Here is a 27,296-nt window from a genome sequence, read left to right as displayed (position 1 = left end):
TTCTTTCAGGTTTGTGCATACATAGAAATGGAGGTGAAATGGTTATCCTCAGGCAGTGAGCTTTCCTAGAGCTTTCAGTAGGGAAAATAAACTGAGGATGAGAAAGTCATGCCACAATTAAAGTATTTATGTAATATCGTAAATATCAGTAATCCAAGGTCCCAAACAAATGACTTTAAGTATAAATGGCTTTGTTACAAAATGCATAAAATGTGCCTAGTTGTCTGTATATCATTTCTTCAACCGTACTTTGTAGAGCTTAGGAGTAGACCTACGTATGATGCTAATCACTGCACATAATAAGCAAGCTGCCAGGAGGAGGTGTGCTAAATATTCATCAGCAGTTGCTCTTTTGGTCTGGACTATATTTATTACCACGACTACAGGCAAGGAATGGAGATGAGTCAGGTATATCATACACAGTAATTGATGTATTTTAAAAAATAATAGGGGGGTAGAAATTTACTTGATATACTATTTCATTATTGCTACAAGCCAACCAGATTCAGAAATGGATCTAAATGATCCGTTTCTCTTGAGATGATAATGAGTTATGAGCCCTGCCTGCTGGAACTGAAACAGACGCAAATGGATATTTACCAGTCTTATCACAGGAACTAATAAAAACCTGCACACCAGTCATTTGCTTTGAAAGTGTGCATGAAGTGTAGAAACAAGAAGTCCTGAACAGTTGTAGTCAGAATTCCCCTCTCCCCCTGAGTCTGTGTATTGTGGGGGGACACGTAAACAAGAGTGCAATGTGTGAGTGTGATTAGTGTAATGTTATAAATGTAATGTCATTTCTGGGGTAATTGAATATAACTAACCAGAAAACACACGTGCGCGCACAAACACACACACACACACACACACACACACACACACACACACAAACACACACGTGCATGCGCATGCACACACACACACACGCACATGCACGCACACACACGTACACACACACACACACACACACACACACACACACACACACACACACACACACACACACACACACACACACACACGCACGCACGCACGCATGCGCACACACACACACACACACACACACACACACGCACGCACGCACACACACACACACACACACACACACACACACACACACACACACACACACACACACACACACTATGCTTCACTACTCCTAAATGCACAGGATAATTTCTCATCTAAAAGACAAATCTGTTTTACTACTGGTTCAACATGTTAATGTTTAATTGAAAAATCCAGTGATACAGAAGAGATGCAAATATTAATTTGGAATGAAGCAGCTGTGTGGGCAGCCATGGTGGTGCAGAGGTTAGCGTTGCTGCCTCACAACAAGAGGTTCTCCGGTTCGATCCTCGGCTGGGGTGCCTTCTGTGTGGAGTTTGCATGTCCTTCCTGTGGTCGTGTGGGTTTTCTCTGGGTGCTCCAGTTTCCTCCCACATCCCAAAGACATGCTGTACGTGAATTGGACATACTAAATTGGCCCTAGGCTTCAGTGCGTGTGTGTGTGCGTGCCTTCTGTGGAAGGTTGGGTGCTGGGCTGGCAACTCGCCATCGCAAAACTCCACTGCCAATCATGAGCGGACAGGTGATCTGCTGTGGCAACCCCTAACCAGGAAAAGCCAAAAGAAGAATGAAGCAGCTGTGTAAACTGTAATGGCTTTGCTCTGCATTACTTGGTGTAAAGGAAATCAGAACCATAATTAAGCATGTCAGATGAAAACATATATTGTTACTTCACTGAATCAAAACTGGAGAGGTAACAGCAAATTAATGGCTAACAGTGACAATGTACAGTTTGCCTTGACTCTATGGTATACTACAATAAACAACTGACAGCATAAATTAAAATGAATTACTTTGTATATATTGCCTTAGACTGTCCTGTTTAGTAAGGGAGGGAGATAAGGAATTTATAACTGGAATGGGGTCTGTTTGGCATACCTTAGCATCCCACTGCAAAAGTAAAGAGGGGATTTAGCATTTTTTTTTAGTATTCCCTTGCCGTAATTTATAAATGTGAAGAGGCACAAAAAGAATAAAGAAAAAAGAAGAGAAACAAATGTGAATTTATAAACAGAAGTGTGATGTGTACTGAATGTATTCCCATTAATGTTTGATACATAGAACACATGAGATCACACCTTCAGCTAAGGAAATGGACAGGTACCTTAACTGGTACTGCACTGACTTTGGACCTGTTTCCAGCATGTTCCATCTAATATTAAGTAACTGCCAGTCATTCTTAGCCAACACAGTGAAACGTGACAGCTCAGTCAGAGGCGTGCTATTTATTTTACAACAGAAACCTCAGTGAGTAATACTAATACATGTGGGAGGACTTCTGGGGTGGAGATGGATTGTTCATTCACAGTGGGCTGTTCCATTGCTTGTATGGTTCTAAAACTTAAAGCCAGAGGAAAAGGCAGACCTCCCCTAAGCCCAGAGGAAAATAGAGATGCACTCACTATCTAATCCATGAGGTAAAATCCATATAAATATATTACTGCAAAATCTAACAAAAGTACAATCAGCTAAGCAGTCTCAAATAGTGTCATCACACTATTTGCTTTATGATTTTGGAAATTCTTGCCTGCAGAAAAATAATAAAAATAATAATAAAAGGTTTGACTTCTTATTTGTTTAGGACAAGACAAAAAGTCATAGCTGCAGATTTTGCAAAAATACACAGAATGTCAGACCCGTTTCTACAGCCTCATGCATCTTTTTCATGTTCTCCTGCCATTTGTGTAAATTCTGAGTGCAGTTCAATATTCAGCATGGGCAAATCTTATACTTAAATGCTGTTTAAAATGTCCCCATGTCTAACATTATATTTTTGTTTAGATAAATTTATTACCTGGCCAAATATTCTATGTATCTTTGCAAAATCTGCAACTATGCATTTCTCAGTCAAACCTTTTATGCATCAGCTTTATAATAAACACTACCTTTATATATTGTATTAATTCATCTAAAGATAAAAGTACCTCTCTCACAAAGACACCAAGGCATGGCATTTTTTTCTGCAAATCTGAGCTTGATCGCTGATGCATATTTCATAGCGTTCACAGCTGTGAAACAGAGGATTCCAGAGTTCAGTTCTAGTGCAAAATGAATATGAATAAACAGAAAAAAATCTAACCCTTAACTTCCTATGTCTAGGTACATAAAGATGGGAAACAGAAAATACACCCCTGGGATTCCACCTGTATCCCTGCTGGGCAGGGGCTTTGGGGCTGACTTGTCTAAACATGTGCTAAACTCTTGGCTAGGCTTATAAGGGCCTCAAGACCGATAGCCTAGTAACTTCCTATGATAAAGGATTTCTGAGTGGTTAAGAATCTGATCTGCATTGGTTATTTCAAAGAACTAGAATCACAGAAGGAGATAGTTGAAAGGTCTCCACACACACAAGTGCAAGTGGTGACATGATTGGTGGCCAGTGAAGAAGAAGGAATATCAGTTATGAGCTATTTATACACATCCAAATTTCAAAGCACACACTGAACCTTTTGTCATTTGGACTCAGCTACAAAAATGCTTATTGGCAGAATGTTAAACAGGACTTTGCACACTACATCTTTAACCAGCATGATTTTTGCACCATAGCTTTTCTGATCATTTAACAAGTTATTTACACTGACTATTTAGACAATTTTCAGTCACAACTCAAAGATAAGGACAAAGTCTATGTATAGAGAATTAGCACAGTCATACAAAGTCTGGCACAGAACAGGCTAGGAACTAAACCAGAAAAGGGGGTCTGGGATCTCAAGATGACTTTAAAAAGAACTGATGTGGGCTGCAGAAGGAGTTAGGATGAAGACAAGTTACCTAAGGTAAGCAAGGAGTGATGGTCTGGTACTATGCCATGTGCATTGCATGTATGCTAACTAATTCACACGTGTTGTATTTTCTTTGCTTGCCATGGCACGGAGGCATCCCTGCTTGTGAGCCTGATATAATTGTACAATAGGTCATGGTTCTAGGAGTAGAAGATACACCAGATAATGATTGTTATCCACTGTGCTGGGTGGCCACTGCTTCTGATGTTTGCTTGACTGGTCGGTTCAGTTCCAACTGTTAAACTGACAGTAAGAGAGGTACGGTGATGTTGTTATTCACAGAGTGATTCTAGGATGCACTTTTTTTCAGTAAGCATTGTGCTGCTATACACCCAGAGTTGTTTGTGTTTTTTAACAGTATAACTTAAAAGTATTGCATAGGAATCTTTAGGTAGGATCTTTGAAAACTAAGGATGTTTGCCCACCAAGCCGATCAAAGTTTAAGACTTAAGACATCCTGTTATTTGATTGGATAGAGCCTTTTAGGAAGGGCATTTGGGAGATTTGAAGGAAGATTTATATAAATATATATATATATATATATATATATATATATATATATATATATACACACACACACACACACACACACACACACACACACACACACACACACACACACACACAAACAGTGGATATAAAAAGTTTACACACCCCTGTTAAAATGCCAGGTTTTTGTGATATAAAAAAATGAGACCACAATAAATAATTTCAAAACTTTTCTCACCTGTAATGTGACCTATAACCTGTACAATTCAATTGAAAAACAAACAAATCTGTTAGGGGAAAAAATCTAAAAAATAAAAATTATACAATACGCTGGTTGCATGTGTACACACCCTTAAACTAATACTTAATTGTGTGTGCACACCATTAAACTTATACTTTGTTGAAGCACCTTTTGATATAATTACAGCATTCAGTCTTCTTGGGTAGGAGTCTATCAGCATGGTACATTTTGACTTGGCAATATTTGCCTACTCTGCCTTGCAAAAGTGCTCCAAATCTTTCAGATTGCAAGGGCATCTCTTGTGCACAGCCCTCTTTAGGTCACCCCACAGCTTTTCTATTGGATTTAGGTCTGGGCTCTGGCTGGGCCATTCCAAAACTTTAATTTTCTTCTGGTGAAGCTATTGTTTTTTTATTTGGATGTATGCTTGGGGTCATTGTTGTGTTGAAAGGTGAAATTCCTCTTCATCTTCAGCTTTCTAGCAGACGCCTGAAGGTTTTGGGCCAAAAGTGACTAGTATATGGAACTGTTCATAATTCCCGCCACGTTGACTAAAGCCCCAGTTCCATCTGAAGAAAAGCAACCCCAAAGCATAATACTGCCACCACCATGCTTCACCGTGGGGGATGGTATTCTTTTGGTGATGCAAAGCGTTGTTTTTGCACCAAACGTACCTTTTGGAATTGTGGTCAGAAAGTTCAACCTTGGTCTCATCAGACCATAACACATTTTCCCATATGCTTTTGGGAGACTTGATGTGTTGTTTTGCAAATTTTACTCAGGCTTGGATTTTTTTTTTGTGTAAGAAAAGGCTTTCGTCTTGCAACCCTACCCCATAGTCCAGACATATGGAGAATACGGGAGACTGTTGTCACATGTAGTACACAACCAGTACTTGTCAGAAATTCTTGCAACTCCTTCAGTGTTGCTGTAGGTCTCTTTGCAGCCTCCCTGACCAGTTTTTGTCTTGTCTTTTCAACAATTTTGGAGGGACATCCAGTTCTTTGCAATATCACTGTTGTCCCATATTTTTTCCACTTTTTGATGACTGTCTTCACTGCGTTCTATGATATATCTAATGCTGTGGAAATTTTTTTGCATCCTTCTCCTGACTGATGCCTTTCAATAATGAAATCCCTTTGATGCTTTGTAAACTCTCTGCGAACCATGGCTTTTGCTGTAACAGGCAACAGTGTAAATGTCAGGAAAATACTACTAGGACAGCTGAACTTTATTTGGAGTTAATCAGGGTCTCTTTAATTGATGGCAGGTGTGTACCCAAGAAGACTGAATGCTGTAATAAAATCAAGAGGTGTTTCAGGAAAGTATTAGTTTAAGGGTGTACACACACAGCAAATAATTAGTTTAAGGGTGTGCACACTTATGCAACCAGCATATTGTGCATTTTTTTTGTTTTTATATTTTTTCTCCTAACAGATTTGTTTGTTTTTCAATTGAATTGTACAGGTTATAGGTCACGTTAAAGGTGGGAAAAGTTTTGAAATGATTTATTGTGGTGTCATTTTTTTATATCACAAAAACCTGGCATTTTAACAGGAGTGTGTACACTTTTTTATATATATATATATATATATATATATATATATATATATACACACACACACACACATATGGTTTACTATCAAAATGTGGGAAATCAAAATAATTTTCCACCTTTTGATAGAACTGGATTGCCAAAACTGGTAAAAACGAAGTACCAAAATCTTGGAAATGGTGACACGGAATTGGCATTTGAATATATATATATATATATATATATATATATATATATATATATATATATATATGGTTTATCATGAAAATGTAGAATAAACGGTCATTAAATATGGGAATGTCGACAGTCATTAGGCTGCTTACCATATTACCGACCATCACTACTGAAAGTATTCAGTACAGTGAATGCCACTATGCATTTCCACATACGTTGTCAACTTTTTGACTAGAGATCACAGTACAGTGCAGATCGGGAAATTACCATTTTCCCCACTGTAGTGCAATCTCAGAGTTGGAATATATAATTTGCAAGAGGTGTGGGGGCTGCTACTGGTACAGGGTGGGGGCTTGCCCCCCTGCAAAAATGTTAGGTTACATGATTTGCAATACTGAACTGCAAAACTAAATGTTGAAAGTGCAAATGCACTTTGACATTCTGCCCTTCTTAGTATGTAGGAAGTTGTTTTGCGAAGGTGATATTTTAAATGGATTATGTTGTGCCGTTCAGACATTTGGTGGTAAACCATATATATTTACCATGGTAAATGTCAGACTGTGCTTTCTGTTACAAAAGTTGGGAAAGCATTAGTGTGATATTTCAACCAATTATGTTTTATCTTTAAAATAAGGTTTGAACATTCTGTATCATTAGTACTATAGCAGCTACTCATTTTTATCTTCAGTTAGACAGAGAAAAGGACCAAAGCATACACGAATTGTAAGAGATGTGTGTAATATTATATGGCTTGAGCCTTTTCACTGGGTGTAGTGTTTTCATTTGCTATAACCCTACTGGGATATCGAAGCATGTGAATAAAATTTCTCAGCCATGATGTTTAATTTCATGAAGTGAGAGCAATCTGACATAATCCACTGAATCTGTTGAGAATACAACCTACATGAAATCCCTCATAAGAAGAAGGGTATGTCAGGTGGAGTACACTGGTTGTTAGATCCAAGTCTTACCTTAGTATAACAGAAGTGTGTAGAGAACATCTCTTAGCCTATGATACCAAGAAAGGGTTCACAGGTAAGAATGTGTAGGTTAAAACTCGCAGTGGTAAAAGATCTGGGTAAAAGAATTAATGTTGAGACCACAAGAGATTTTAAGGCAGTACCAAAAATCAAGTCAGGATTCATATTGAGAGGGGTGATAATTAATGCGGGAGAAGAAACAAGAATAACTCATTTAATTAAAGCACAAAGGACATTGCATGGCACAACAGGCATTATGGGCTGCATTTGTTTTTTGCAGTAAGATGATTCATCCTAAGATAGCTCAAGGTTAGGAGCTATGTACTGTGGAGTAAAGTCAGGATATGGTATCCAAAAAGGGTAAGGAACTCTAAAAGGATTTAGTGCAGGGATGGACGTCTAAGCCAAATGAGGGACAAATCCGTTTTACAGGGTCAATAGAATATAAGATTAGATAAATTAAGGGAAATAAAAGGACAGTACAGCAGATGAAGAGCCTCTTAATTAGGTAGAGATAAAAATGATGAAGTATAGCAAGCTAGTAAAGTTAAAGCAAAGGCGTGGTCTTTTGGTTATCTACAGGGAAGAGGATAACATTAAAAGCAGGGACTTCTCCCAGTATTCCTGCAGAACAGTATCCTTATGAAAGTCATTTTGTGATGATAACTTCAGAGGGTATTGAGAACAGAGTATTTGTCAGCCTCATGAGATTTCTCAAGAGTTTGTTAGACTAGTTGTAATGGTGAGACACCATGGGATAGGAGAGAAGAGCAAGACAGAAAGAGGAAGACAGGAAGAGATCAGCAGAAAGCAATAATTACAGCTACCTAGCATGTGGGAGGTTTAATCATTCTTCCAAAGTGAGGAAAAGTGCTAAGCAAGCATCACAGGATAAGAATAAGTAGAGCATGCCTCCATGAAGCTAAGAAAACTGTCTCAGAGAAGCAGGTTCACTATGGAACAGTGGGGTTTAGTGTTACTGAAACTGAATATGTTTCTGATGGAAGGAATGAATAGTACTCTTGCTGAATAGACTGCTGAAATGGCAAATTAAAAATCTGAGTAGAAATGGACTGGAGAGATAGTCCTCCTGAAATGTGAGAAGTGGGGGAAGAAGCCTGTTGCTTGGATCCTTGCATGGATCCATCCAACTACATTGAGGGAAGTATTGTCATCTTTATTTTTCAAATACATTTTTATTTAATTTAATATCAACGTGTCCAACAGCATCAGAACATTATTTTAACTGTTAGAACAGCAACATTTATGCAAATCATTTTTTTCCTTTTTACAGTTGTAATATAGTTTTACAATATTCTTTTAGGTATCTGCATTTACACCTCTTGCATAGTGAACAAATTATCAGAAATCTTTGTTAGTTAATTTATAGTACATTCATTGATTAGGTTCATCACTAATACAATAAGTAATTCCCTCAATAGTCCAAACCACATCAGTTAATAATTAATTCAGCCAGCCACATTGATTTATGCAACCAAGCAATTCACTGAATCCCTCTGCAGTGTAAAGGGGTAACTGTAGACCTGTCTTGGGGAGAGCACATGACTAATTATCATTAGCCACTTCCACAGATTGCCTCCTGCAACATTGCTAGTGGGACAGCCCTCCACAATGATTTTTCCTCTAGCCCAAAAAAAGGGTTATCTCAAGGATTAGCTATTCATGGTAGGGCTTACTATTCATAACACTTTCTGAATCCCACAGAATATCTTGTATTTTTAGTTTATACAGCGTAGTTCTCTGTATCTAAACAGCAGCAAGGTTTGATGTCATTAAACTTGCCAGTATAAGGTTTCATAGAAAGGCACAAGTAGGTTCCCCCAGTGCCCAATTTACTCCAACTTCTTAAATTAGGCTAGTTTCCCTGCATGTCTTTATGTTTTTAACATTTATTAACCAGGTAGGTTATTTGGTCTGAGGACCCATTTCAGTAAAGAATTGAGGCAAAAAGGCAAATGCAGTGTAAAAAGACACATATAAATTAAATAAATAGATACATGAGACAGAGAATAAAAAAAATAAGCAAATAGAATGAACACTTACATTCATACCACGTGACATAGTCCCTACACAGAGTACTTCTGCAGTTTTATGTTATTACGTTCTTATATTAGATACCATAAGAACCCTAAAAGATGCAAATGTCTAATACATTAACAACTACATCAATGACTTAAACACATAATTTTCTCTTAAAATTTTTCTGCAAACAACTTTATCTGGCATCCAACTCATCCATTATCAAAACAACACCTTTCACATCTGGAAGCATCCCAGATTTCCATCTCCAAGTTCTTTTCTGTTTTTCTTTTTTTTTTTTTTTGTTTTTTGCTATCAGTAGCAATAAAGATTTATTAATAATCATTATCTTACAGTAATAACCTGACTTTTTTAGAATCTGTATATCTCCTTGTAACAGCATTTTTAGTAAATGGACCAGTTCATCCTTAAAACTATATAAACAGACACACTTTCTAAAAGTGTACTCCCATGTACCAGAAACATCCTCATCACACCTACAAAGTGTAAATGTACAGTTGGAAAAATCTGTCTCAACCCTGGTGGAATACTAAAATGTTTGTGGAGCCACATCTATTCAAAAATTATACATCAAGACTTTATAGCATATCTAAATATCAGGTGTAGTTGTTCTACTTCAGTTATCAATCCCCTTCTAGCATATGGCTCCAGTCACCCTTTATGTTAACAGTCACTTTAATGTCAAGATCTCAAAGTGCCTTTTAGGCCTATTTTCTAATTGCTTTGCAAACCAAACCTCACTTCTAGCCTCAGCAAGTAAGAATGATACCTGTAGCAGAGCACTTTTCAACAACAACTGACAAATTTATAGCTCAAGCTGTATCAGTCAATGCATTTTCAAGACCCTGGCAACTCATAAATTAGTAATATGTGCATCCAGGTATCTCAACCATCATCCCACTATAGCTGCTCCCAATATAATATAATATTCTCATTTTCTTATCTTTCCAGAATCATAAACCCAGTTCCTCCGATATTCTTAATCTACTTTTGCTGATAGGTACCACACAATTTAACCAGGGTACTAGTCTCCTCCAAACTTAACAGATTACTCAGGAAGTCATTGCTTGGCTACTCAGAAATGGAAAATCAAATTTCCTGTAACTTATATTTCAAAATGAATATCTATCAAGCTTCTCATCACCCCAAATCCTTAATTTCATTCACTATTATCTTCCATTTTGCATAAACATTTATTAATGAACTATATAGTTGCTTAAGTTGTACTGCAATATAATATTATCCAGGATGCAGCACTTTTAAACTTCCTCCTGTTCTGTTTGGCAGTATTAACTTACCCACAATACTTGGACTTTCAGCCTTGGCAAATATGATCATTTATCAAGCTTGTAATTGAAATCAATGAACTCTTGGATCAAGTTATAAATATATAATTTTCTTCTTTGAAAACAATCTTATACTCTGTTCTTCATATTTCTGCATGCAACATTAATTCACCCTTCTAAACTTTTTTCCATCCAAATTCCATAAGTGTTAATATATTCATATTTCTATAAATATTCATAATCTTTAAACAGTTTCCCAGAGAGGGCAAAATTCAGCACTACTGCCCATCCAAACATCTTTCCAAATTGATCTAATTCCTGAAATAACCTTTCAATACATCTTCAGGATGTATGACTAAAACTAAGACTTCATCAGCAAACAATGATATTTGAAATTATTAGTACATGCGTGTTTTAAGGTCTCATCAATGCAGCTGGTGTCACTAACACTAGACCCACTAACAGTGGTGATAATGGACATCCCTGGCTGTAACCCTAAATATTCTTAGAGTAGGTAACATCCCATCATGTATTTTATAGCTAGTTTTAGACCCATCATAAGGAGTTCTTAATAACTCAGAATCCAAATTGCAATACATCTTGATTTACATTGTGCCATTTCAACTTATCAAAAGACTTCTCTGCATCTGAGCTCAAAACTATCAATGTCATATGTGCTTGTTTTATATACCTTGTCAATAAAGCAGTCTTTAATAAGTTATCAAAATGCTATGTCTCATGAATAAATTCACACTAATTAATGTCTACCAATTTGAGCAGAAATCAAGGTGTTCTTCTTGCTGTGTTTGCCATAAGGTGCTTATAGTCATCATTTAAGACAGATGTCAGTCTGCATGCTGACAGAATGCTTACATGCTTTCCTTCCTCTGGTATTACTCTTAACACAGTGGCCCTGCATGACAGAGACACCTGTTTAGTTTCCAGAACTGAATTATGCAACTGCAATAACACAGACAACACTTATAATATCTGCAAATTGCAAAACTCATTGGGAATCTGTCACTCTTCAGAGTCTTCAGTCCTGAATCACAAGTGCCTCCATTAACTCGCATCATCAGAGATCTTACCTTTTTCTGAATAAGTCTTGGCAATCTTACATTTCCTTCTTATTCCCTGGGATTCAGAGAAATTGATACCACTTTCATAAACTGCCTACCACAGGTAGTTCAACTTAATCAGTGAGAAATTTGATTCGGAGACAGTACTGGCCTCAATGAGGAAGAGCTCATTATTGGCCTCTTAGCATGAACTATATTTATTACCACTAGGGATGTCAGAATGGTGACTTCAGTAGTGTTTATACTTGAGGCTTATGCATCATGTTGGCCCAGGCAGCACTACATTCAGACATTCACATACATGTGGTTATTCACACACACACACACACACACACACACACACACACACACACACACACACACACACACACACACTGTCTCACATGCACATACATGCACACACATTCCCAGACTTTCATTAACACACACACACACACACACACACACACACACACACACACACACACACACACACACACACACACACACACACACACACACACACACACACACACACACACACACACACACACACACACACAAACACACATATGCACACATCTTCATCCAACTTCATTGACACCCACCAGACCCATATACACTTCCACATATATCCACACGTACACACACCATCCACCCATCTCCTCTAAACTTCATTGAACTTGCCTGCACTGCTATTTCTTCCATTTAATTCATTGAGTGACCACCACCTTTTGACTGTGTTAACTTTTTCAACCACCTGTGGTAATTAACATAGGTGACCGATTTTCTGAATTGCTCAACAGCATAAGCCAGGATTTATGGGCATTTTGGGGGGAAGCACATGGTTAATTAGAACTAACTGCTCTCTGGATTACTTCATTAACATGTACTACGGCCAGCAGGACTGTCATCCACGCTGATGCTCATTAGTGGGAAACCACAACTGTAGGATGTTATGTGACTTGGAAAGGGTTACCACTAAAGGGCAGCCACTGGAGATAAGGCTTCCCATTTGCAGTAATGCTTTCCAAATTTCAGTCACAATATTCAGATCTCCTTATTGTGTCTGTACTGATATATAAGCCTTCATCATTTTTCATTTCACTTCTGACCCTTTGCACCTAAATTAATGCTATAGTCTGACTTCCAACATGCTTGATACGCAGGAGAATTGTAAAAATATTTATTGGTTAATGACTTCCATAACAATGAGGTCTATCAAAACAATACAAGGCAGCAACTACAATGGACTGGGAAAGAAGTGGTCCCTGATTTTTCAGAAAACCTGTACAGCGATGACAGCAAGGGTATAGGTTTTAATATTAGTAGAAAGGAGTACCAATTAACTAGACACTGTTCTTTTATAAGAAAGTTCCACTCATGTATTTAGACAGATAAACTCCGACACTGAATTACACTATGAAACCCAGCAAGAGATATCTGATCGCACAGACATGCATCTACAAGAACTGCCAACATCCTGTACACCTTGAAGACCGTATGTGATACTGAGTAAAATATAGTCATGATGGGGTACTGTTTAGAAATGTTACTGCTTAAAAAGAAAAGCAAAATGGATGTTTTTATCTTAAGAATTCAAGTATCATTTAACTGATTGAATTTTCATGTAAAGCAAAGCACAAAATCCAACGGTGAGGTAAACCGTTGGAACATAAACACCCAAACAAGAACACCCCCCCCCCTTCTTCAGCGTGTCTGTGAATAATAAACTATGTTATAGCTTGCCATATTGACTCAATGTACCACATCTAGGATTTGTTCTTGTTTCGCTGTGAATTTTCATGTAAACCAGTTATTATAGTGTTTAAGGATTTTAAACTTGGGACAGTAAAGGTTTTAATAATCCAACTTCAAGAGTTACAGATGCAACCTTGGAGTTAATAGAAACAAAAAGACATGAAAGTATGGAAGTGAAAAAGGTTTCATAGAATCACAGTATCATAAGAAAATACAAGGAACTGGGCCCAGTGGTCATTCATGCATTGCCAGTCCCCACCTTAGACCTTACCTACTTTTCTAGGAGCAACAAGCCAATCATACCTAGTGTGTACTTGTGGAAAATACATCCGGTTGTCTAACTCCTTCTTTGAGGAATAAATTGTGTTGCATTGTTTAATTTGGAATTGAAGTTTATTCCAGAGAGGGGGTAAGTGTTTGGTGACAAATCTTTCTCTCCAGCATGTTTCTTTTATTTGCTGAAGCAAAGTAAGACTCCTGGTTATAGTGTTAGTGTTTAATTTATGAAGATATGAGATCTTGTATTATTACACCTCTAATGACCTGAAAGACAAGTTGTGGGTCACTCCTAAGAAGTCCATATGACATGGTATCTCTTGTGTTTTAAGCATGTGATCTTTTTAGTTAGGAAGTTCTGGGGCCTTTGTAATTGCTTCACATGCCTAATAATATGCATCCCAAAAAGGACATTGTATTTAAAAATAGATTTGAACAATGTAGAATATAGAGGGGTAAGAACTTCCATGGATCTTTATGAAATGTTTGCAATCAACTGCACCAGATAAAACTTGCAACATCATGACCGAATACAAAGAAATTATCAAGGTCTCTTACCTTAATTTCAGTTTGACATGGGACAGTGTCTGTACTATAAGATGGATGAAGGGATTGTTTACCAAATTTGATTATAGTGTGTTTTTAGAATTTAGGTTTTACCTATTTATTGAGCATCAGATGACATGTGAGACTTCCAGTTGGAGCCTCTGCGTGTCAGAGGGGGACTTGAGGTTAACCCGCAAGCTTGCAGTTGTACACAAGCTTTTGTTAGCCAGAGACCCTCATTTGCAATTATGATAAATAGTAGAGATCCTACTATAGAGCCCTGGGGAGCAACACTAACCACCTTTACATTTACTGAAGCTGCACCTTCCACCTTCACTATATGAATAATATCCCGCAACCAATTTGATATCTATCTAATTATTTAGGGGGTCAATATAGACCTCATTTAGCTTGCTTATTATGCTATCATGTGGCCTAGTGTCCAGAACCTCAGACAGGTCATGGTATGATGTATGGCTACAGGCCCATTGTCCATGGCTTGTGTTACTTTCTTAAAGAAGCTGACCAGATTTTTGAGACAAGATCTACCTCTAAAAAAGATGAACTGCTGGCCGTCAAGATTTATACCATTTTTTGACACTATAGTTAACTAGGTCAGTTATGAAATGGCTAATGAGTCTACAGTTCCTAGGGTTAGCTGTGGCTCTACATTTGTGAAATGGCACCACAACAACCGTGCGCCACACTTCAGGGACAAAACTAGTAACCAAGTTCATGCTGAGCAGTTGTAGGAGCGAGACCACTAGAGTATGTTTTGTCCGGTATATTATGCAACCAGGTATGTTATCAACCCCCAAGGATGATGTACTTTTTATTTTGGAGAGTAGCTTAGCAAGTTCCTTTTGCCTATTATGGTGGGGGGGTTGAGATTCTTTGGGATATGAGGGTTTTGTATAGTTGTTTTGGAGGTAAAATTTGCACTGAATTTATTTGTTAGTATGTTGGCTATTTCTATTGAATCTAAATAGGTAGTGACATTTTGGACAAGTTCTGATCAATGCTGGGTGCTGTTTATTTATATATTTATGTATTTATTTCACATTTTTGACCAGGAAAGTCCAGCTGAGCTAGAGCCCTTTTTCAGCGGAGGCCCAGGGAGGGAAGTTCCACAGAGGTACACAAAAAAGGTTACAAAAATAGAATTAATGAGAACAATACAGAAAGTACTCAAGTTGGTTTCACAAATGTATCAACAGAAATAAATGCACACATAAACAATAAGGTGCCACAGGTAGCAAATAAATAAATAAATAATAAATAAATATATTCCTTAGTTTTCTTAAGAAGCTAAAGAAGGATTTGTAATTGTCTTTAGCGTCTGATGCTAGTCTAAGTCATTGGATGCTTTTGTTTTGCTGACGGTGGATTTAGTTCCTTCATTGGCTTTTTAAAGTTAACTTTAATTTAAGGTTTTTTTGTTTTGCTGTATAGATTAAGAAGCTTTTTTTTTTCATTTTTTTTTTATATTTCTTATTTTTATATGTAGACCACCAGGCTGGTTTACTTCTAAATTTCCCATTCTGTTTAGATCTCATAGTGACTGCCAGGTTAATGTATTTATCCAGGTGAACATAAAGTTTGTTTGTGCAACTACTTGTTGGGTCAGTGACTTGTGTGATACAATTTAATTTGAATTTAGAGACTTCATTATTGAATTATAGGCCTGTACGTTTGAAGGCGTTGTCGCCTCAAAGTAAGATGCTGTCCGGTCCGATTCGCAGCTAGAGCATCTTCTGCGTGGAGACATGCATGAATGGGCGCACCTTCGTTGAAGGTTGTGCATCAGGGCTGGTAACTTGGCACATAAAAATCAACTACCAATCATTAGCGGACTGGAGTTCCGCTGTGGCGACCCCTAACCGGGAAAAGCTGAAAGACACAACAACGTTTGAAGGTTTTGGCTAGCTGCTTGGAGATTTTGAAGGGAATGATTACCAGTCAATAATCAAATGTAACTGGAGAAGGGACTAATAGGGACTTAGTAAATATTGATGACATGTTGGTAAGAATCAGGTCAAAGATATTTTGTCCTCTAGAGGGTTCCTTGAAAAGTTGGTGAGGTTTTGATTATGAAATCAATGAATTTTTGGGCATAACCTATGGCTGAGTTATACGTATCCTAGTTTAGTGTCAGATGACTAAATTATCCTAAGATATTGAAATTCCTGTTGACTTGAAGCTCATCCAGTGTATTTAAGAACTTAACATGGATTTATGGGAGCACAGGGAGGGTAAAGTAACACACCATGATTTAATAGTTTGTTCATTTTAATGTGATTTGTATCACAATCAGATCAGTTTTAGGGTCTCTAGAGATGTGGCCCTTTACATATATGGGTACTCCACTTCAGTTACCATTGGCCAAAAGGCATGCTAAGTACCAAAACCCTTTTTTTGGAGGGAGTTATTTCTGTAATTTTAAACTACGTTTCTACTGGTGCTTGATTTGTTTCTTTCGTTGTGCTGGGATATCCACTAGCCAGACTTTGCCTAAAAAGACAGTACGAGGCAGTAAAGGCTTCATCCTGTATACAGAACTCCTAAGAGAAGATGTGCTAACCATAAATGTGACTATCTAGCCTGTCCTCCCATGCTGACACATATTGGATCTAGAATGATAGAAGCCACCATCTTTTCTCTTTACTTTAGCGTCATTCATGGAGAAGATAGGATTCTATTCAAACCAGGGTCTAACCTGAATTTGTGATAGGAATACAGAGCTCTGAGAAGTATCTGCATATAATTTTGTGCCCAATCATTTATACCCACATGGACCACTTATCATGTCATTGTCATAGCTGTCTGATTTAAGGGTCTTTTGGGTCCTTGTTAAGTTGGAAATCTTGTCTCCTAAACGGCAACTCACTGTTTCCCTCTGCTTTTCTAGTTTACTAAAAACTGTTGGCAAAGACTGCTCTGATTTCCAATAAGTAACAGTAAACTCCAGTTATATCACTACCACTCTGGTTGTGTTGTCTCTGTCAGCAATACTAACGACCATGTCTCAGTGAGTTCTTATTATGCATAAGTAAGTATAGATAACAATCACAGACATTAGCTAAAAAAAATCATTGTTTTACTTTATTTGATATTCAAGTTAGGTAGCTTTTTATCATTAGCAAGTAATATTGCTCAGCAACTAATTAAATAGGCTACTTGAATTCTAATTGCTTTGCTAAAGAGACCATAGTAGGCAATGTTGATGTAACAGACTCAGAAATTTTTATGTAAATGAGAAAAGGCCATTGGCTGTTTATAGTCTTGCTTCTACAGCATATTATAATAGTCACAGACAGCAGATGATAATATTCTTTTATCACTCACAAGGAGCATACAAGTAGTTCATATTTTATTTTTATAAGAAAATATGCTTTGAATAAGTCATCTCAATAGAACTTTACAATATTATGTTGACCTGTACAGGACAGTTGACATTCACAGCTTAAGTAACCAAGGATAGGCTATTTTCTGTAAAACCAATGTATATCAATGTTCATCTTTTCAGTAAATCTCAGCTTAAAAGCGCAATGACCCACTGTAAGGCATATCATTATTAGAAAATTACTCAATAGCCTGGGTGTTGTGACAGCACATTTCTTTACCCAGGATGCTGATTAATTCCCAGCAAATGTACATCCTGGAGTAGCTTTCATGAGGAAACTGGCCTAGTTAAATATTAATTGGAATAGAGCAAGAAAATGCCATCTCAGAAAATTAATAAAAGCAGCTAGTAATCTAGGTGAAAGACTTTTCACTGGAAATCACTGCCAAATTAGATCTGAAAGTAATATTTAATATTAAATGTTTTTCATTGTTTATGGTAGTAATAACATGATAACAGCTAGACGGCATGGTTAGTTTTTACAGCAGGGTTTTGCCTTACCAGTTTCATAGCTTTTAACATTACAGAAAACTGATTTGCATTCATGTAAAAAACACTAATGATAGCCTAAAAGTACCTGAAAAATGGTCAAATAGATATGAACACTATAGTCTTCCTCTTCATGGCCCAACATGGCCTGCACCCCAAGAGTGTATCACAAATGTTTTCAGGTTATCAGAATTAAACATGAAACATCTGCACTCACATCACTCAACCCTTGCATGATATTGGTAATATAGTCTTGTAATATCAGTGAAAAAAGTAATTCTTTCACCATTCAACCTTCAAAAGATGGAGCATGGTTCTGCTTCATTTGTAAAATTAGTCACACCTATCTGTGCCCCCCTAAAATGCAGTTGCTGGTGAGAAACAGCAGCTCACCATCTTTTCCTGGTCATTGCTACACAAATTCTCCTGACACACATCCTTAGCCTTTAAGTGGCAAAGCATGTAGTAAGATCATAGCAGGTTACTAGGCTAATGGCCCTGGGGCCCTTAAAAGCCTAGCCAAAAGTTTATCCCCAAAAAGAAACCTCAGTCAGCAGCTGCTGCCCCTGTCAGTGAGGGATATAGGTGGAACCCCTTGGACAAATTGGTGGTTTCCCATCCACTCAACAAGGTTGCGCATGAAGATGGTCGGTGAGCTGCTCTGTTTAACATGTATGGGAAGTCTATTCCAGAGACGGGGCAGCCTCTGGGAGACAAACCTGTCTCTCTAGCAGGTTTTGTTGATGTCACATATTAGATTCATGCCTTTTGAGTGGGTAATGTGTGAGGAATTAAACTTACGGATATGGAGCATCTCTAGTAGGGCAGGGTCTGAAATTGTCTTGTAGGCAAGACACAGATCACCCCTGACCAATCTGTACGATACTGAATAGAGTGATAGTGATTTGAGCATGTCCGCATAGGATAGGTGTTGGAGGCTACCCTTAACTTTAGTGCAAAAGGCAATGGGCTCTATTCCATCACCAGCTAAATGGATTGCTGATAGTTCAACATGGGTGGGGAGCTGCACTCCTTAGTATTTTGCCCTTCAGGTGGGCTGTTAGGCTGATGCCCTATTTGCTTGAGTTGGTGGTTGCTCGGGCAGATGTAAAAGATAAGGAACTTCCCTGAGGCCATGAAATACCACTATGGGTCTCCCTTGAAAAAAATATACCACCCTAGTGTTACTAACATACCTCTCAAGTAAAACTCATTACAAGGAACTTTCCTCATTTTAGGTCTTAAATACTCCATGATCCTTATTATTCCACATTGAAAGGATCTGTCACACATTCAGTTTTAAGAATTGTTTTAGCTAATATCCGTGGAAAATAATACTAAATCATACTAATTCATCAAAGAAACTTTTTATGAACATAAAGTAACACATTTTAGCCAACCTGTGAGCTTCCTCATTGAAGTTGTTAGTAAGCTATCAGTAAGTGTCCCACTTTTTTCCCATTTATTCCACATTATGAAAGGCAGTGCTCCACATTTTAGAGTCAGAAGGTTGAGAGCTATGGGGACTAACCTGGTCAACAAACAAAAAAATAATTACAAAGCAGTCCTATCAGTAATGGTAGTCTAGTTTCTCATGCACTCCCCAGCTGCTACATTTCATGTTTCTCTCTCCTTCTGCGGTCATTCTTCTTTCTTATTGTGAATGCCACTTTAAGGAGAGAGGCAGAGACAAAGACTAGCAAAGGCTAGTTTTCTGATATTTTCTACAAATCTTGGACTAATGAACAGTGTTTATAGCGAAAGCATTTGCTAAGAATTGGGGCCTAGTGCTGCAGAGTTTTTAGCCCTGAGTGCAGAACAGTGACCTGGTTTAAAATATCAAGTTTGGGTAATGATGGCGTGGTTTGGGGAGAAGGAAGCGAGTGGCTAAAGACACGTCATCCATCATGAGAAAGAGAAGTAAGTTAGTGAGTTAGTGATGTGGACTCACCCCAAGAAAGCCACTCTCTGGTGCTATCAGTAAAGTGAGCTACTCAAAACTTGATTTGACAGACCATATTCTATATTCATGAGATGATACAGATGTCCTTGAAAATAAGACCTTTATAGCATCCCTTGTTAAGGAGCATACTAACACTGGATAGCATAGTTAAAAGCATCAGAACAAAAATCATGCTCTATTTCACTGAATAAAACCTGTAACTTATCCCCAAAATACATAGAAGACTCACTCTTCACTGCCTTTTGCTTCAAAAACTTGGCTGGTTAGAGTTTAGTCATCTTCCTACTTCCACACTACTAAGTCTGGCATACATACTACTTTACAAAGGTAACTGTCCTCCCTAAACTACTTTTCAAATCTAATTGCCCTGCCTTAGCTAATTTTAGAGAGCCCTTATAGGAACATTTAGAGATCTATGCATTATATAGACAATATTCTATTATCCAACTAAAGCAAAGGAACCGGTGGATGCAGGCTCACAATATTTTTACCACGTCTAAATGAATATAAAACGTAGTACTCAGGTCCAAGAGGCAAAAAACTTTTATTGTATAAGCACTTTCGTCCTGTAATCAGAACTTCATCAGATACAAATTAATTGTCTTTTTAATTGTCTCTTTAATTGGCTTTATTGATGTTTATGGATAAATATAAAAGGCTTGGATTTGCTCTTTTAATTTGTATCTGATGAAGTTCTAATTACAGGATGAAAGCGCTTATACAATAAAAGTTTTTTGCTTCTCGGACCTTAGTGCTAAGTTTTATATTCATTTAGAAGTGGTGACAATATTGTGAACCTGCATCCACCGGTTCCTTTGCTTTATTTGGACAGTTTGCATTTTATTTCCTGGTTTGCTGGTAATATCCTATTAGCATTAAAGAGATTATTTGCCTCAATCTGTAACCTTTAGCATAAACTACTTTCAGTTATAAAAATATGAGACATTTACAAATTCATCTTCTTTCTAACTTTGAATTTCAATATGAATTAGGTATGCAACTGCAGAACCAACTATGATTCATGTTGTCTAAAACTCTCTTTTTCACAAATATATTTCTTTTGTTTACTACACTGCATTGTGCAGTTCCAATTACAAATTACAAATGCAGTACAAGCTAATTTTCTGCATTACCTTTTCCACTCCATAGCTGACCATTGGCAGCCACCATTGTGTCTCCTATCCACCAAGTCTACTGGGCTTTCCTACTCCGCTGCTGAAATTAGTCCAACCTATGTAGTGGGATGGTGAGGAGATCAAAACACCCCAGTGCAGTGCCATTCTTCTGCTGAAAGGTATTTTAACCTAAGACCTACCTTCCCCATTTCCCCTTGCACACATCAGTAAGCATCTAATGGAAGGACATGTATTGGGGAAGTGCAGCATATTGTCCTTCTTCTGATATGACTCAGCTAATGTCCCCTTCTAATGTCCATTTAGGACAATGCCACTCCATGTGACAATCCCCCCCCCCAGATAGCTACGGATATCCTAACCCCGCAGTGTCTCAAATGCTTGTGTTGCTAACTGGACCAAGATCACCCCAACTATACTTTGGCCTTTATCCCCTCTATACTACAATGTGGTACAAGCAAAGGTTTCACTTAGATAACTGAAGAACTACCTAACTGATAACCTTCAATATTTTACTTTTTGGATAGTGCATAACTGTCACATTTTTATCTACTTCTTGCTGTTTTTCTAACATTTCAGTTACACTCCCTAACTCTTTTTGGGTGTAGTCCTCATTATCGTAGCCCTGTTACCCAAGTACTATGTCTCTGGGTGCCACTGATCAAAGTGTAAAGAGAAAGGGTTAAAGGATTGATAAGTGAAGAAAACACTCTAGTTGAGTTTTTCATTGAGTTTAGAACAGATGTTAAAAATGAATAATTAGTAGGGCATATAAAATAATGCATGTTAACTATAAGAATCAATCAGAAGTGGTACAAAAAAGACTGGGCAGTCAGAATGGAGAAGCAATATGCAAAGGAACAGGGGGGAGACATGTATATGTCTCCCATGTCTGCAGCCAAATGTAAAAAGTTTAGGAGTTTTGCATGGAAGAATGTGCATATGCATTTTATACCCCAAGCAGACTTCAGAGACTTGGCCAGAAATGCTGAAGTCGTGATGGGAATGAGAAAGGTAACCGTAATGAGTGGCAGATGTTAAATATTTATTAGACAGTACTTGGGGAAAAAGTGATTGACAAAAGTCAGTTATTAGAAAATAGAAATGACCAACTAAATGAAAGGTATTGCATATTGTAAAAGAGATATAACTAAAGGAGGGATCTTTAGAAAGTGGAAGGAGCAAACTCTATAACAATAAACAGAATTTGTGGGTGTAATTCATGCAGAATAATGTGGGGAGGAGTGACATTTAAAGACAGGTGAACCGAGCAATTGATGTAGTGTTGAAATGAATTATAATTGTTATAAAAGGAAAGGCATATGTATAATGCATGCAAATGAAAAATATTTAAAATGCATTTGTTTTAATTTCTGTGAATGTAAATGTACCCATGTCACTATTCAAAATGTGTGAATTTAACAGAGTTAACACATGTATAAATATATATATATATATATACATTTCAGATGTACATGGTCCAGCTCTTGCAGAGTGTGTGTGTGTGTGTGTGTGTGTGTGTGTGTGTGTGTGTGTGTGTGTGGTGTTGGGGTTTTGTGACGCAGTGTGAGATCATAATACTAGTGATGAGCGCGCGCATATTTGTGTGTGTGTGTGTGTGTGTGTGTGTGTGTGTGTGTGTGTGTGTGTGTGTGTGTGTGTGTGTGTGTGTGTGTTTGCATGCACATTTGCAGGTAAAGGATGTGGTGGAAAAATAATAATTATTTGATGTTCTCCTTGTGCATTGTCAGAATTTTATTATGTGTCTCCGTTCTGTGATTCATGATGATTAGTGCTGTGAGCATGCAGGCAGGGAATGTGGTATATGTGGTGTGTGTTTGATGTGTGCTGTGTGAGTGCATGTGAAGTTTGAAAGAGTTGGATGTTTTGGGGAGTCTATGTCTTGAAGGGCACCTACTCCAAGGAATGTGTAGTTTCAGAGTTGTTTATGTATATTTTGAGAAGGGTGACGGGGACTTGTCACCCAAAAGTGAGTTTTCTGTGTTTTCATCAGGTGCATATGTTTATGTAAGTGTGTGTGTGTGCGTGTGTGTCTGTGTATGTGTGTGTGTGTGTGTGTGTGTGTGTGTGTGTGTGTGTGAGTGTGTATGCATGTGTGCATGTGTGTTTGTGTGTTTGTGTGTGTGGGGGGGGGTATGTGTGTGTGCATATATGTGCAGACAAGGGTCCTTATAAATGAGAGATCTTGATGTTTAGATTAACTAATGCATTTACTCAGGCAATGTGTTTTTTAAACTAGGTTGGTCTCAACCAGTCTAACAGTGACATTTAGAACCACATTCTATTTTTATTTTTCCACTTATCCTTCCTATTTTATTCTCCTACATGAAATGATTCTGCTCTGCTCATAACATTTATATTTTACATCCTGTGTTGAGTAAAACTGATTATAGCACTAATCATCTGATATATATATATATATATATATATATATATATATATATATATATATATTTTTTTTTTTTGAGAATAAATGTGTTACTTTCAAAGTGCAGGAACATTGCTGCTTAAACATATAAATTAAATAACCTCAAAACTAAAAAAGAACTACCCTGATCAAAAAAAAAAAAAGAAATAAAAAGATTTCCTTTCACGATCAGTAAAGTTTTTGCTGTTCTAGTCAAGCTGAATGTTACACTTGTTATTCTTTCTGACCCAAGTGTTTTTAAAATGCATTCACTCTCCTTGGTAGAGCGGCATGTTTGCCCCATCCACCCACATACACACATAAACACAGAAGCAACATTTGCAAGGTACCTGTCTCTTACACAATCATGCACAATGAACTGTTATGTTTTATATTTTACACATCACTACCCACAAAACAGGTTGTTCTCTAGTATGAGCTAAGAAAACAGCATTTGCTACAAATTGTTTTGCTACCGCTATCTGGATTTGGCATTATATTTACCGTACTGAACAACTAATACTAACCTCAGCAGTGATGCTGTATTCTACCTTGCATGATTATAATTTGACACTCTGGAAAATAAACTGCAGTTCAAACATATAAACAGTGAATCTTTATACTTGTGGTTACACCTTTCAATTGTCTGCTCAGAATGGAGATTGAGGGTTTGCCCACACCACTGTTATAGATATAAACTAACTACAAGACAGCCAGCATTTGCTACAGAAGGGATACTCTTAGATGCGGCAAACACAAACTTAATGTGATATGCGTGTCTAGATACATGACTGAATACAGCATTAATGAAGGCCATTTCATCAAGATCCTAATATTTCACAAATAAACACTACCACCAATCTTCCAGCATAAAGGAATCCAACAAAAATGAAACATGTAAAATCCAAAAACACAAATGGACCCAGAGATGGCACAATTCTCTAGAATAAAAAGCAGTTTTATCAACAAGACATAAGTGCGTTTACAGCTCCTGCTGCTTCATCAGATGACAATAACATTCTCTTTAAACTACTCCATTAAATATATTACCCTAAAGCACTAATCACATGACAAATATGTTTTAAAAAACTAGTACCAAGTAAGCAAGACTCAATCCATTAGAACGTCCTATAGTGTAAAAGTGTAAACAGCTGCAAGTTACTAATAAAAACATACAAATTACTAATAAAAACATACAAATAACTTACATAATAAGCAATACTACCTAAAAAATGTTTATCTAGTTAATGGTCTGGATTTTAACTTAGGTTTAATAGGAATAAATTTGTTCAGTCCATGACCATAGTCACCCCTCAACCTAATTATCCATTTTGCTTCCATTTGTTCAGTTCTCTTCCTAATATCACCTCCCCTCATAGTCTCAAAAACTCTCCTTATAACCAAGAAGTTAAATGTGTGTCCAGGTTCTGTAGCTAACACATGCTTAGACAGGGCACTAGCTTTACTTCTTTTCTGAATATGGTAAATATGTTCTTTAACTCTCTCTCTTAATACTCTGTCTTCCCTACATAAAATTTCGAGCACTTAAGAAAATGGACTAAATAAACAACATGTTCAGTACTACAAGTAGCAAAGGTTTCAAAGTGATAGACCTTATTCTGGTCATGTGTTCAAATTGTGCACTACTATCAATGAACAGATATACAGGACAGTTGGCACAAGTTGTAGTAGCTTTAACTTTACATTCAATTGGTTTACTTACAGGATGGCATGATTGTCTCTTCAATGATTTCATGTTTTTAAATAAAAATCTGGGTCTTGTATCTCTTAACCTACTGATGTCTATTAACCGTGTTTTCACTACTGATAAGGTCATCAGTAAGTTAATAGATACTAGATGCAGGTTTTTATTTAAAAACATGAAATTGTTGAAGAGACAATTATGCCATCTTGTAAGTAAACCAGTTTGAACATTTGGGTTTATGGTTAGCTTAACAGTAATGGGGGGTGATGGGTATATTACGCCTTCCATGAGGACGTAAAGGACAGTGCACCTCACAAAGCATATTCAGACTTATGAGTCTGCTTGTCTTCTGTTATTTTCATTGAATTGTATTTTTCATGTTTGGTACTTTTCGATTGTGTACCACGCAGCATGATTTTGAGGAAGTGGTCTTCTATGGTCTAACATGGATCCAATGAAGTGTTTGGGGGATGAGGTAGAAAGCAGTTTAGTTTAGATGGACAGTATGGTAGATCTTTCTCTTTAGATGGAGGAATCTTATCTTTGTTGAGAGCAGAAAAAAATAATACAACATTCCCATGTTGCAATTTAATACTGAACTTGAAACACCCAAGTTGTTATGGAAAGAAGTCATTGAAGTGTGAAGCTGTGCAGAAAAGCAGTCATCTCAGGGGCCTTCTCAGACATCTTACCTATTCTCAGTCTGAGCTGGGGAAAGAAAAATATTATTAAATTCATTAAGTTACTGTGATGGGTGCTGTGAACAAGAATGTGAAATAGTAGTGGACAGGGATGACGTGGGAAATCAAAGGCATTCGCCTGGTGATGGTTTGCATGCAACTATGGATAAGAAGAAAATTCTTAAATATGAACTACGGAAACACACTAAAACAAGAGGTAACACATAGTATAAGAAGGCTAACTAAGAAACAGAAGGCAAAGAAGATAGGGAAGGAAACAGAAAATGATGATGTTCAGTGCTTAAATGTTAAGGGTAAAAAATATAGCTTTCTATCACAGTCATAGAAGGAGGCCTATACATCATAACAATAACAGCTGTGCTAAATACAGTCTGAGGCACTATGATATCAGGACTCAAAGTGTATAGAAGGAGTGGGAACAGTAAATAAACTTTATTGATGGCAATATATAACCTGGATTTGCTAAGCCACGGTGTGGGAGAAGACATGGTTGGTGAAGTAAAAAAAGGGCAAGCTAATAAGATGGCCTTATGAATGAAGGTGACCAATGTAATCTGTAGTGTAACACTGTGCTATACCGACCGCTAGATTCTGGATAAAAGGGATAGTAGACTCAGAAGTCATATTAATAGATATGAAAACAGAAGGAGCACTATATACATGTGACACATAAATAATCATGTAGCAAACTGCAATGTGTCCATAGAAATGGCTGGTGGAAATCATATTACTAGAAACCAGCTAGGCTTTAGCAGAAAGTGAGACCTAAATGAAGAAGATGAAGAAGGGAACTAAACGGTCCTAGTATATATCCACTTGGATAAAACAAGAGTTGCAGATGAAAGAGAGACACTTGGCAACAGTGTGAACTCCATGGGGTTTCTTACACTCCCTGGAAAAATACTTGAAAATTATACAAGAAGTGAGTTTTGTGAAAACAGCAGAGATGAAAATGGGGAACAAATATAGTGACGTTTGTGAATAATTTATGGGAAAAGTTGCAGGAAAAGAATGTGGAAAACATTATATCCTTTAGCAGTAGAAGAAAGAGCTGCAGGAAGAAGGAAGTGATAGGGAAAAAGATGCGGCTAAAAAGAGCAGTCAGTAGAAAGAGAAAGGCGTACCAGATGCCAAAAAGAAGATGAGAACAGAAAAGATGGTAAATTTCATAAGAGTTGAAATAGACCTTGACA

This window comes from Protopterus annectens, chromosome 12.part0 (assembly GCF_019279795.1).
Source record: "Protopterus annectens isolate FY-2018-M chromosome 12.part0, PAN1.0, whole genome shotgun sequence".
Taxonomy (NCBI): domain Eukaryota; kingdom Metazoa; phylum Chordata; order Ceratodontiformes; family Protopteridae; genus Protopterus; species Protopterus annectens.
Note: the sequence above shows the minus strand (reverse complement) of the source record.